Raw genomic sequence first — 9,904 nt, forward strand, 5'->3', positions numbered from 1 at the left:
AAAATAATCATTACTACTTTTAAGCAATTCATAATTTGACAAACATCATCTAAATAAAATAAATACAACTGTGAAAAAAAACCCCTCTTCAAATCTGCGTATTCAGTGAATGGATTTATTAACACCGCCTATTTTCTCCATATTTGAATGTTTCCACCTAGCGTTTGCGGCTCTGTGATTCATGGTCCAGCTGTTATGAAGGTAGAATGACGCAAGCGAAAACAACAGTTTAAAGAACTGCAAAACGGATTGACTGCATAGAACCAATCTGTATGTGTACAAAACCATTATTTTTCATAGTAGCCTATGAGACCATGATCCGCACTCACAAAATAGTCTTCTTTTTAGCGTTTATTTTATATTAATCACAATAGGATAAAACACCGCCACCTGTGGTTTATAGCCTAAAATAAACGCTAAAAAGAAGAATAGAACATTTCCTGAATTTTCTAAAATAAATAAAATAAAACGATAGAGTTTCGAGAGAAGAAGGTAAAAAGCGATACAAAACCAATAATGTACCGGTTATGTTGTCATTCCTTTGCTCTCTAACTGAATGCAATGTTATAATAGGCCTAATTATTTAATAATAACTTTAGCAGTGAAGCATGCATCTAACTCTGGGGGGAAAAGCTTAGTAATAAAATCACCTAAATAAGTCTGTGAATGAATGAATGAAATATGTTAAGAATGAATAGTACACAAACACATTTCCAAAACTGTAAAAGGTTATTTAAAAATAATGCATTCATTAATTATTTTATGACAAACACCTGATAAGAAGCGACAAAGAACTCAATGTCATCTCTATAGCATCGAGTCACTAGACCTTACCCTAATTCTCAGGGACAAAGTTGTGAAAGAGCAGCTTGTGCATGCATCAAGTGCCATAACCCATGCTGCGTCCCAATGTGGCTACTTATACTATGCCCTTAAAGTATGTACTCTTTAGGTGAAAAGGTACAGTTTTGTGTGTAGTAGAATAGGCAAGCTTTGGGACAAGCTCTCATGTCATACAACTGCGTCTTTAACAGACCGCTCCGTCAGTTACACGCACCCTTCACTAAACTGGCCTGTTAATCACCTTGTTTCAGTTAACACTCTCCACACTGCATTTCCTACCGTAGACAGGAAAAAGTAGCACGCTGATCTGCCAGCCGTGGGTCTTTGTGTGGAGAACTCTGCTCATTTTTGCATGATGCATTTAAAAGTTAATGGCCAAACGGATGTCTATAAAAGGTTAGAAACTGTCAGACAAAGGCTGAAATCTCCTGCGCAAGTGCATCTTGCACACTAAATCTTTACAAACAGTTGACAATAGACGGACCATACAATTAAACAAATTCCTGGGTTTTTTTATTTTACGTGCATCTTATTCAGTTCTACGACAGCCTGATGTATAAAAGGGTTTTAATATCACTCAATTCAATCTTGGGACCTTGCATTGACAATTTGATGTAGAAGCACAAACTCATTATGCAACACATGACTAGGGTTAGAACCCATATTGGCCAGCCTTAAGGGGTTCTTATGATAAGATAAATAAACTTTCAAGATACTCTCTGACTATCTTTGAACATTTTAATTTGGTTGACATTGTTGCACAATAAATACCATTAAATTTGTTGCCAGGTTAAAGGTTAGATTGGTTAGAACGGTTAGTTGCCAGATAAACCAAAACCTTTATCTAAAACCCTCTACTTAACCATTAGCCGCACACACCATGTTTGTCGTTTAATTCTTCAAGTTTGTAGATCTGAACAATCTTCCACCAAAGGGCAATGGATTGTGGGCAATATTCGCCATTAGAGTGCACAGACCCACATTTAAAATCTGAAATAGACCATCCGGGGACTTCTGGCATACTCTTTTCAACATGCTATGCTTTGGACACTTATTTTAGGATGGACATTACGAACTCAGTGATGAGAAAAGCACTTACCAAGAGGAACTTAAAAAACCTCTAATCACTCGATGGTTGACTCACCCTAATTCTCAGTGACCAAGTTGTCACAGAACAAACAACTCTATAGAATAAAGTGACTTTACCCATGATTCTCAATGAAGGGATATCTTGGAAGAGCATTCATATCAGGTACTTGGGTGGCCACACAGCGGTCCACAAACACACGCAGTGGGACGTGGTTGTACACCTTCACGGATGCCTCAACATTAATAACATCCCAGGAAGTACAAGTTTGAAGGCCTCTGATAGGACCAGTCATCTGCAAGAGGAAAGAACGGCTTAGGCACATCTCAATAACAAGGCTTAAGATCTAAAGAAACTGCACAAACCCATCATGAGCTTCAGGGAGAAAAGCAAGACTTCCTCGTCAACCGCCGTTGAGGCATGAGGGACCCAAGTTGGCCTCAAAGCACTACTGCTCACATTATAGACCCTGCAGTTCAAGGAGGTACCAAATAAACACTTCCAGTTACAACACCACAATAAACAGTGCTGAAAGTTACATCCGGTCACTTACCTTTGATAGTGGCATTGAACACCAACAACTGCCCCATTGGTACAGGTAATCGGCGTTCCAGCGAACACCTCAGGAGTGTAGGTAAGAGCAAAGGTGTAGACAAGCTCATCCTCAGTCATCTGTAAGAGATTGAAGTCGTTACCAAGAGGGTTCTCAACTACACTCTTAAAAGGTTGTTTTAGCAGCAATGCCATAGAACTACTTTTGGTTCCCCAAAGCAGCTTTCAGTGAGCAGTTCTTAAACTAAAGAAATGGAAAGGTCCTGTGAATGTTAAACAGTCAAATAACAATTGACAAACAACCTTTATTTTTTTTGGTGTACAAATCATCAAGTAAGATTTAACAGTTCTTACCATCAGCACACTATTGCAGTCCTGTAGTTCATATTAAAAGAGGAGCACCCTAGAGGCAGAGTCCTCACCGACAACAGGGCAGCCTCCCATAGACAAACCAGATGGCTGGATCAGTTGACCATTGCTAAGCAAATCCTTCTTTACCTCCACAAGAATCCGGTTCTCACCACATTGAACAGCCACACTATTGGGAGTCACAAGTTGCCTCAACTGGAAGTCCACTGCCAACTCACTTTGCACCTCTGAAACGATGGGAAACCTCCAGTCCAAAGGCTTGACTGGACCCTGCAACAGCTGCTTCTCCTGAAAACCAAGAGGCTCTTGCACAAAACCTCTGGAGTCCAGCTTCTGAAACTGAGAAGCCTTTTGCAAAGGACTCAAGAATGCTTGAGAAGAAAGAGCAGGACCTCTGGAAGCTGGATCTGACTGTGGCTTCTTGCTGCTTGGACTTTGACTGTGTATCAAACTTCCCCATGCATTCTTCTGGTCAAACACCACAATCACAACCAACACTAACACACCTTGCAAAAGGCCCATCCTGACAATTGTTGATACAACATCCACCAGTGCTTGGCTTTGCCATTAAGTACAGCTTTGAATTTAGGTGGCTCCTCATCTTTCAGCTAAATTGATTACCTTTGATTCTCCTCTGGGCTTGTAGAGTTTATGCATTAGCAAATGAGAACGTTCTAGAGCAGGGTTCCTCAAATCTTGCCCTGGAGGGTCAATGCGCTGCAGAGTTTAGCTCCAACCCTGATCAAACTCCCCTACCTGTGATTTTCTAATGATCCTGAAGACATTGATTAGCATGGTCAGGTGTGTTTGATTAGGGTTAGAGCTAAACTCTGCAGGACACCGGCCCTCCAGGAGCCGAGTTGAAGAGCGCTGCTGTAGGCCTTCGAAGAGATGGCTGCAGTGGTAAGGGATCATCCTGACAAATATTGACACAACACCCACCAGTGCTTGGCTTTGCCATTAAGTACAGCTTTGAATTTAGGTGGCGCCTCCCCTTTCAGCTTAATTGATTACCTTTGATTGAGCTTGTAGAGTTTATGCATTAGCAAATGAGAACGTTCTAGAGTGTCACTAACCAATAGAAGGCTTGATATGGATCTGAGGTTTTCATCTACACTCATTCACAATTTTACAATTAAACTTTGACAGTTTGTCTATGATAGACAGTTAATGTCATTTAAAAAGCACATAAGATCACACAAATAATACAGATTATTCATAAATAATCTCTTTTTATGAGTTTTTCATTTATTATTGGAACAAATTTGGAAAAATGTAGCATTCCATCACTTGCTCACCAATGGATCCTCTGCAGTGAATGGGTGGCATCAGAATGAGAGTCCGAACAGCTGATAAAAACATCACAATAATCCACAAGTAATTAATATTCATTACTGTCTTGTGAAGGGGAAAGCTGTGTGTTTGAAACAAATCCATCATTAAGATGTTTTTTTAACTTTAAACTGTTACTTCTGGCCAAAATATCCATAATTCAAAATAACGCTTGCTTGTAAAGAGTGCTTGATCTGTGCATATTTCTATCCTGATTCAGATGAGACCACCTTTTTACTGGAGTAAGCAATATTATGGATTATGGACTCTAAGTTAAAACGCAATGATTAATTTGTTTATTACAAACACACAGGTTTTTGCTTTACAGGACATTAATTAGCACAAACTCTGATTGGTGGAACTCTTTATAGCATCATGGCTTATGTATTACACTTTTAAACAATTATTTTAAACTTAGCATAAACCAAGTTCAAAGTAGGTCTATCTTTAAAAAAAAGTTTATATTCTTTCACAATACCCACCAGTGGTTGGCTTTGCCATTAAGAACAGTTTTGACAGGACATTGATTGATGGACTGGAGTCGTGTGGATTACTTGCGGATTTTGTTTTAAAATACAACTTCAATTGTTGATCTTGAGTGTTAAATGGAAATCAGTTCTTGACTTTCTTGAAGAAGTAAAATGATAATGTAACATAAGAATCAAAGTCAATCGTCCTAAACTCACAGTAATGATATTAATAGTGACACTGTGCTCTGCAAGAAACAAAATGCCCGAGATGTTGCACAAGTGACAAAACAGATTTTAAAGGGACAGTTCACCCAAAAACGAACATGATCTCATGATTTACTCACCGTCAAGCCATCCTAAGTGTATATGACTTTCTTCTTTCAAGTCAAGTCGAGCTTTATTGTCATTCTGCTACATGTGTGGACATACAGTGGAATGAAATGTCATTATCTCGCAGGACCATGGTGCTACATAAATAAACAAATATAAACATACAACCTAGAAGTAAGAACAATTTTTAGACCTACATAGCTTTGAAAAAACTTTCTGAAGCAGTAGTCTAACTATACATATACTATAAATAGTTGACTATACATACATAACCTAAGACAGACTATACAAGTATTTTACATAATAACTGTACATGATATTGTGCAAAAGAGGTATTTAAGGTTAAGAAGCAAGTAGTGCAATGTGATTTGTGGTGCATTCACAAGTAAACATTTGTGTTATCTTATTAAGTCCTTGTAACATGGAGTTTTTATAAGAAAGTGTCTGGTGCATATAGAGAGAAAAGAGCGTGTTTCTACAGGTGGTTTGTCCAGCCCACTCACCTGTGTGTAGCACACTCAGAATTGCACAATGTTCTTGAGGTTTTCAACAGTTTTCATGTGGTGTGGTGGGATGGGGGGAGAGAGGATCCTGGTTTCAGGAGGTAGGGTTGTGGATGAGGTTTCAGAGGGGGGTGAGGTGATTGGAATTGAGGGCTCTCACAGCCTGGTGGAAAAAGCTGTTGAGCAGTCTTGCAGAGTGGGCTCTCATGCTCCGGTACCGTCTTGCTGATGGCAAGAGCTGGAAGAGACTGTGGGAGGGATGGGTGGGGTCCTTCACGATACTGTTGGCTTTGCTGGAGCATCGTGTAAGGAAAATGTCCAGGATGGAGGGGAGAGGGGCACCGATGATCTTTGCAGCTGTGTTCACCGTCCGCTGGAGGGTCTTGCGGTCTGCTGCACTACAGTTCCCATACCAGACAGTGATGCAGCTGGTCAGCACGCACTCAATGGTGCCCCTATAGAATGTGGTGAGGATAAAATTCCTTTATGATGGCTTGTTTAAGCTGCCGGTGAGGCTGCAGGATCAGTTCCTTTGATGTCCTCAGGGTCTCTGCAGTATTTAGGTTGCCAGATGTATTGTCTGAAGTCGTTGAACAGCATTCTAACATAAGAGTTTTTGTTTTTTAAGTGGGTAAGAGCCTGGGTAAGGGTGGAGGAAATGGCATCGTCCATGGAGCGGTTTGGATGGTATGCAAACTGAAGCGGGTCAAGTGTGTTGGGGAGATTGGATTTGATATGGTGCATGACTAACCTCTCAAAGCACTTCATCATGATTGGGGTCAGTGCTATGGGACGATAGTCATTCAGGCAGGACACAGGTGACTTCTTTGGTACTGGGGTGATGGTGGTGGACTTGAGACATGTGGGGACAACTGCTTAGCTTAGTTAGATGTTAAAGATGTCTGTTAAGACATTTAGTTTGTAAACATGATACTGTTATTTAGACTATTTTAAATCGTACTGCTCTCGGGTTCCTTACATCGACTGGAGACAGACAGAGCACCTGGTCGTTGGGAGTTGTGGGTAGTTTTTGTGCAGGTTTGTCATTCTGCATTTCAAACCATCCATAAAACTCATTGAGTGCATCTGGGAGTGATGTGTCGTCATCACAGGCCTGTGGCAAGGGGCTTGTAATCTGTGATGGTCTGAATAGCTTGCCAAAGACTCCGTGTGTCCTTGCTGTCAGTGAAGTGATTATTGATTTTTTTGCGCATAAAACCGTTTTGCTTTCTTGATGCCACAGGACAGGTTGGCTCTTGTTGTTTTGAGGACTGCTTTGTCTCCCAATCTGAATGTGTCATCACAGGTCTTTAGCAGCCCACAAACCTCTGCTGTCATCCATGGCTTCTGGTTGGCACGTGTGGTGATGTCACATCATCAATGCACTTTTTGATGTAAGCAGTCACTGTTTCAGTGTACTCTTGCAGGTCTGTGTGGTCATGGTAGGTGGCTGCCTCTTTAAACATGTTCCAGTCTGTGTCCTGGAAGCAGTCCTGTAGTGCTGAGGTAGCATCGTCTGGCCATACTGTGATCTGATTTTGGACCGGTTTGGCAAGTTTGAGAAGTTTGAGAAGTTGTCTGTATGCTGGAAATAGCATAACAGAGATGTGGTCAGAGTACCCGAGATGGGGGCAGCTTTGTACGCATTTTTCTGTTGTGTAAACCAAGTCCAATGTGTAAGAAAAATATCTTAATTCGTGTTCCGAAGATGAACGAAGGTCTTATGGGTTTGGAACAACATGAGGGTGAGTAAATAATGACAGAATTTTCATTTTGGGGTGAACTACACCTTTAATGTTATAATTTGAGATTTACAAGAAATATTTTAACTGCTACTATGTAAAAGGAATACTGCTGTTAAAAAAGCACCTTATTTGTATTATTTAAACTGCAAATGTATACAGTTAAAACAAATATAATTCTGTATATCATGTATGATAAAACATTGCCATAAAACCAAAAACATTGCAGTTCATGAAAATTCAGCATTATGCAAACTTATGAGAGGAAGACTATGAACATGAGCACCTTGCAAATATTGTAGACAAAGCATGATTCTGCAACGTGTTCCCGAATAAATAGTGCTTAGGGACCTATCTCACAAAACAACCCCAACCCATGTCTTTCTCTTTGTTGTTGTCATGAAACACTTTGCTAGGTCTCAGTTGCAGTAATGCTTAGTCTCTCATTAATTCTCCTTTCCCTCTGTTATTGTATACGCTATCATTTTTTTATAGTAGGGTGCAGTATGCATAGAGAGCCGTCTTAAACTCGGTCGCTTTGTTATGTGTTGAACCTATCGTGCAATGAAAGCACATTAGTACATCTTAAAGGCAGTGTCTGTGAGATCCAGACAGTCTGTACACAAGACTATTCACATGGGAGTCTTTGTCAATGCTAATTGGCCCACCAACCTCTGGCAGTGAAGCAGAACATTTTCTACACACAACACTTGTTAACTAGTAAATCCAGCCCTGAAAGATCCACTTTTTGAGCTACAGCATCTAGGGATGTATTTAACCTGTGATTGTACGCCAGGAGAGAATTCTGAGATCAGTGACCAAGAGCAGAACGTCTCTGAGGCTTTCACAAAGCTAGATTTTGCAGAACATAATGCTGCCAGAGACTCTGTTCTCTTGTATCCATGTTCATTGTAATTCCAGAAGTAATTAACAAACATGTTGGATTTTGTCTCATATTCATTGGAATTTAACAAATACATACAGTATGGTACTATTATATGACAAAGACAACAGGAAAAGAGAACAGTTTTATTTCTGTTTCTTTGTCATTTCTTTTCCTCTTCTCTGTTATGCCATAAAGCTTGGGTCATGATTAATGGCTTTAACACATTCAAATGCCATTTGCTTCAGATAAATAAATGCACACTTTCCGAGCAAGAACATTTTCTTTTCACATAGCATTTAGGGACAAACACGAAACGCTGACCTTTTAAGAGAAATTTAATGGCCATTAGCGTACTGTGAACATGAATATAGTTCTTTTACCGCACACAGTCACATTTAATATGTCTTTAGATTGCATTTTTTCTTTTGCTGTTGTCTTGTTCTTATTAAAATGCACTTAAATTCCCTTTGTAGTCTGCAGCGCTCATTAATGAATACAATGTCTATAGTTTTCCATAATTAGAACCCATGAGGGTTTTTTTGTACTACAGTTTTAGTTTGATTTATTCAGCATTAAAGGGACAATTTGTTTAATTTCTCAAGAGTTTAACTCTTGCTGACAACAATGGTTGGCCAAAGACAAACTTCATTCATTTCTTGGGATGAACTGAAATATTAGTGTGTAATCTTTAGAAGCAACTGTTGTCGTTTAGTCTGAGATTTATTTCCATAATTTAAATTTGCACCAGGGAGGCTGGATTAAATGGAACATTATTTGAAAATGAGTTTCAGGTTCCCTCAAAGCACCACCAATAATTCTGCATTAGTCTCTGAAATATTTAATAAGGTTTTGAAATATTTATAAAGGATGGAGTTTGGAAAAAAAAGAGACGTTTTCTGGTAGTAAAATTCTTATGAAACACACTTTGCACCATTACTTGATTTTAGGATTGCAAATAAAATAAAATAATAAAATAAAATAAAATCTTAAAATAAAATCCCCTAAATAAAGAATTTAAAGACATTATTAGGGCAGGCAAAATCATTGAACAAAAAAAAGTAGCTTTAGAATATTGAGTCAAAATAGAATTATTTGATCTATTTCCATTTCCAATTATTTTTTGTTATTGTGTCTTACAATTTTTACTAACATTTTATTTTTTTTTTTAGATCCCCCAAATAAAGATAATTTAAAGACAGGTGAATTATTTGGGCAGGTGAAAGCATTGAACAAAGAAAAATGCCTTTAGAATATAGCAAGTGTATTATTTGCTGTATATCCATTTATTTCCATTACATCTCGCAATTTGTTTTCTCGCAAATTGCGCCATTAGTGCCTTTTTAGTTGTGTTAATAATAGTAAGTTAATACTACTTCAAGTTTGAAAACTGCATCCCTGCTTTGAATGGCAATAATTCATTTTATGTAGAAAAAGGTCACAAATCATGTTCTTCCAAACACAAAATGGCTTGCATGCTTTACATTAACAGTCATCTTTTCCTTGGAAATATAAATAGATCTCTCGTATAAATGTCTCCTCATTACTAATAGAAAGCGAGGTTAGCTCAGCACTCAAAGGCTCTTCCACAGAGAGACTCTCTCCGCTGCCAGGCCCATTCCCACGTAAGAGACTTGGCAGATCCGACTCCAGGGAGCTCCTCTCTTTCTCTGCCAACATGCATGCCTGCTCCCTGGGCCCTATCCATGGCAACCTCATCCCTGCTCTCCTCTCCTCCATCCACCATCTGTGGCCATCACTGCGGTCTCAGACCTGCAGTTAGCGCAAAGCCG

General features: G+C 39.2%; 1 pseudogene; it reads right to left on the minus strand.

Annotated features, from left to right (window-relative positions):
• The window catches only part of LOC107662557 (zona pellucida sperm-binding protein 3-like), a 6,909-nt pseudogene extending 3,528 nt beyond the window's left edge, over nt 1-3,381 (minus strand).
• Between the last annotated feature and the right edge of the window lie 6,523 nt (nt 3,382-9,904).

Source organism: Sinocyclocheilus anshuiensis, unplaced genomic scaffold (genome assembly GCF_001515605.1).
Source record: "Sinocyclocheilus anshuiensis isolate Anshui unplaced genomic scaffold, SAMN03320099.WGS_v1.1 scaffold1197, whole genome shotgun sequence".
NCBI classification, from domain to species: Eukaryota; Metazoa; Chordata; class Actinopteri; order Cypriniformes; family Cyprinidae; genus Sinocyclocheilus; species Sinocyclocheilus anshuiensis.